Below are 5,021 nucleotides of genomic sequence, written 5' to 3'. Positions count from 1 at the left end.
TGTGCAAACTCTGGAAACCTGGGGGACTAAACTATTTCGTCCCCAAAAGTCCAGGGGCCTGTTTGCAATTTTGCAAACCCCCGCCGTCGACCCGTCGGAGTGTGGCCGGAGAACACGATTCCGGCCACCTCAGGCCATCAAACTCTCTAGAATCGAAGTACAGATCACCAGGAACATGTACATACAATCAAAATACATAACCCATTACAGGATTGGCCGGGAAATGAAGAATATCGGTGAACTTTCAAAAGACAACTTCGTTTAAACCAGGAATCGTCTGATAACATACTATACATGAATCGATTGCTAATTTCAAGGGGAACAAAACCCACTATATCTCAACATCTGATAATCCCTAAATAAGAAACCCCCAAATTCAATCAAGAACATTCAAACGAATTATAAACCCTAATTTCTAATTCCGAAAATCAAACTCAATTTTGAACATGTTATTGAACTCCAAATCAGTCATATGACATATCAAAATCATTAGGAAGACAAGCTCTACAACATGCAAGTATCAAATCATTCAAACAATCATCCGAACAAAAATTCATAATTTTAATCAAAATAATTTGAAATTAAATAAAAATATATAAAATCAACCTTTGATTCTGCAGTTTTGAAACTTGGATAATCTGATAGTACTCCTCAAACCCTTCATTTTGATTACCAGAGCTTTCCAAACGGTTATCAATAACACCTAGATTTTGCAGTTTGATTCTTGAAAGGTTTATATGAATATAAATATTTTCTTTGTAAAATTATATAATTACCGTTTGTAAATGATTTTCGGTACGAAATAAAATATGGTAAAGGCTATTTATACTTACGGAAAATTAGTATCCCGTTGGATCATTCCGGATATAAAATAGTACGTTTATTTATACAAACGAATCCAAACGGTACCGGTTTTCGGGATAATTATCCAAATCAGTACAATTTGTACTGCGGTCTTGGTCTCAGCGCCTGGTTACACGTATTTGTTAGGGCGAAAATACGCGCTAAAATTCACGCAAGTATACACGTTCGCAAGTAGTATAAGATATAAATCAGATTCGTTCCCACAGAGACTGGTTTCGGTTAAGTTCAATTTATGCCCCTATGCAACAATATATGGTTATCGTTCAATGCTAAGACAAATAACAAATTGGGTTTTTATTAAACTAAGAGATTATACTAAATAACATTAACTAAGAGAAATGAGGTTGAATTAATATATATGACAAACATGGGATTCTAACTTCATTACTACTTCATTCAATAGCCTTATTGTTCTTAACCTTAGCATGTGATGGTGATGACACTAATTAGATAACACGAAACTGATAAACGCCAACTTTTATGCGAGTACCATTCTACCAGACATCCACAATAGAGATAGAAGCTGAATAGGCACCAATTATATTTAGACCCTATATGTCTATAGAATTTGACAACATAACGGTTTAAGCACAAATTATCCATAATGATTACATAGGGCAAGTAAAACAGTTAGAGTTGCCTACGAATCATGCATACACATATATGAACCTATGCTAGCATGGCAAGTTCTAAACCTCTATATTCACTGTCGCTTCAATAGAGATTAATACGCTATCTTATATGTTAGCTACACACATAAGACGAATAAGCACAACCAATACTAGGATATCAATCAATCACCACACACCAAGATATCAAAACAAATTAATTATTGAAATCCATAAGTAAATCCGCTAGAACCCCATGACAACGATTAGCCCATAATAGAAATCATCGTCACCATGGGTTCATATGAAAGCATGGTATAAAACAAGGTCTTAATAAACTGAATAATAATTAAAGTACGAATAAACGAGATATAGGTTCAACAAGAACGAAAACAAGCATCCAAAGTTACAACTAATTCAAAGAATCACATGTTGAAAACAAGATCTTCTTTTTCGGAGTTGTTTTGTGCTTCTAGGTCTTCTCCTTGGTATCCCAATCATCCCGGATGATGAAAACCCTTTTTTTAAGTATATATACGCCCCTAGTGGACTTGGACCCTTAAAATCGTCAAATTCCACCCAAACAAAGGCTTTTTCAGCGAAATCAGCAACCAGCCGCGCCTCGGGCGGCCGCCTTAGCTCTCCGGGCGGACGCGTCAGCTCCCGGGCGGCCGCCTCACATCCCGGGCGGGTGCCTGGAGCCTGTCTGGAAAAATTTCTGATGAATCTTGTTTTGGCCATAACTTGAGTTCTACTCGTCAGAATTAGGCGATTCAATAGCCCACGCGAAGCTAATGAGATTCTCTACAACTTGACAATAGACTAGGCTTCCAATTCTGATCACTTTTTATCATATTTCCTTTAAAAGCTCTTTTCTTCATTTAACTGATACCTGAAATGCAATAACACAAAAATACATCAAAATACCAACAACTTGAGTCCAAAACACCAATTTAAGCTTGTAATAAAGCGTTCCAAGTGGATATAAAATCCACTTATCCCACCCCCAAACTTGAATCGATGTTTGTCCTCAAGCATAAACAGACTCAAAACTACAAAACAAACTTAATGTATGAATGCAACTACGTGAATGCAACTAAATGATAATGCAATCGATCCTCTCAGAATAACCATAACCAAATGAATAAGCCAATACCTCTAAGAATGCAATGACTTAAAATAGAGTTCGAATAAATCCCACAAACCAACTCACAAACCAGAAACATGCGTGTGTGGAATGCTTAACAGATATCTCTCGATACTAGATCAATAACCATAACTTATCTGTCATCGAAACAATCAAAATTTTATAAACAGAATAGACAATAAACGCATTATGACTCACAACACCTCCTTTCTATTAGAGTTATATAAGGATTCACACTATTATTGAACATATAGCAAAGATGCTTATTTGACCGTACAATGAATGAGGTCCCAAAAGACTTATGCAATAATACCCATATAGCGAGCGTTAGGTTACCAGATCCCAAACTATAAAAGCCTTAGGTCACTAGGCACAAAGTCCCCTAGAACTTAATAACTCGAGTATTAAATAGCTCACTCTTGATCAATTATGCATAAACACATACTTTTTTTCTTTTTTCTTTTTTCTTTTTTTTTCAACAATTTCTGAATGAGTGCGTTCCGCTCTATCTCATTCAACCCTAGACTACTCATAAAAATATGAGTCGGCTACTAGCCATTTGACGCCTATCCTTACAACAACTAGCAATGAAATCCAAGTTTTTCTCCAGATAAAAAAAATCAGTGTTTTTATGTCATTACGAGAATATCATAAATTCTAAATATAACCAAGTGATTAAATCTCAACAACAAACAAGTATGATGATGATTTAGATCAAAAGCAACCCTATAAGACTTTGTGAAAATATTTGTTTCTGGCATGCAAATCAATTCATTAGGACTTAAACATCCCTCTATTCGTCATCACCACACTCAAATTCACATTAACTTATCAAATATCATAATTCATCTTAAGGGATCATGCTAAATATGCATGCAAATGCAACTATATGAAATCACATAAAAATAAACAAATATGTCCTAAATGAATAATCATGCAAAAATATGAATGAACTACAACTAAACATGCAATATGAATATATATGGACATACACACACTACTAATCCTTACATTATCACCCCCAAACTTAAAATTTTCAATGTCCTCATTGAAGGTAATAATAAGGATTTCAGGCATACCTAGTCGTCGGAAAGATCACCCTCTTCGAGTGGAGGATCAGGTGACCAATCAACCTCGCTACTAGTGTCTCGGAAAATACTACCGAAAGCGTGTGTCAAATCTTCAGCAAAATGATGGTGAATGTCGTGCATGGCCTCTATACGCCTAGTCACTCGCCTGTACTACTCATCACCAACACCAGTCCTATCAACTACCTGTGGCGCATGAGAAGAACCCTCTGTAGGTACTGGAAGATCCGTCCAGCCACTCTCTACATCATCAAAAATATATCCCAACCACTTATCATGGGGTGCACCTAAGAATGAATAACTCAAGTGATCTGGCTTTCGGTTGAGCTCAAGTATGGGAGCTTCTTGAATAAATGGTTCAAAACGCTCTTGAGAAATTTTCAGGTCTGCTAACCCAAGAGAATTGAATGGCATATCCAACTTCCTCTTCCACGGAGGTGCATTCAAAACCTACAATTGCTCTACTTTAAAGCACTCCTCTTTAGCTGTGGGTAACTTTATTTCCTTGAACATATTAAAAGTGACCTTTTGATCGTAAACCTTCATCGAAAGCTCTCCTTTTTACACATCGATCATAGTTCGGCCTGTAGCCAAGAATGGTCTTCCCAAGATAATGGGAATCTTCTTATCTTCCTCGAAATCAAGAATTACAAAGTCAACAGGGAAGAAGAGTTTATCCATCTTGACCAAGACATCATCCACTATACCTCATGGATAAGCGATAGAACGGTCAGCTAGTTGCAATGACATGTATGTTGATTTCAGATCAGGCAGAATAAGCTTCTTGAAGATAGATAAGGGCATCAGATTGATGCTAGCTCCTAAATCACATAAACACTTGTCAAACGAGAAGTTTCCGATGGTGCAAGGAATAGTGAAGCTTCCAGGATTTTTAAGCTTCGGAGGCAACTTCTGTTGCAGCACAGCACTCCATTCCTCCGTTAGAGCAACGGTCTCTAAGTCATCGAGCTTCAGTTTTCGAGAGAAAATACCTTTCATAAACCTCGCATAGTCAGACATCTTTTCAAGAGCTTCAGCGAAAGGTATGTTGATATGAAGTTTCTTGAACACCTCCAAAAACTTCTCAAACTGCTTATCCAGCTTTTTCTTCTACAGCCTCGTAGGAAAAAAAGGTGGAGGATAGATCTGTTTCTCCCCTGTATTACCCTCAGGAGGAGTGTGTTCCACAGTAGTCTTCCTTGGTTCCACCTCTGCTTCCTTCTGCACTTCTTCTTCAGCCACAACTTCAGATTCAGGAACTTGAGACTTTTCAGGCTCTTCGTCTTGCTGAATTTTGGGGCTTGCGACCTTTCC

Source organism: Apium graveolens, chromosome 8, assembly GCF_009905375.1.
Source record: "Apium graveolens cultivar Ventura chromosome 8, ASM990537v1, whole genome shotgun sequence".
Lineage (NCBI taxonomy): Eukaryota > Viridiplantae > Streptophyta > Magnoliopsida > Apiales > Apiaceae > Apium > Apium graveolens.
Note: the sequence above shows the minus strand (reverse complement) of the source record.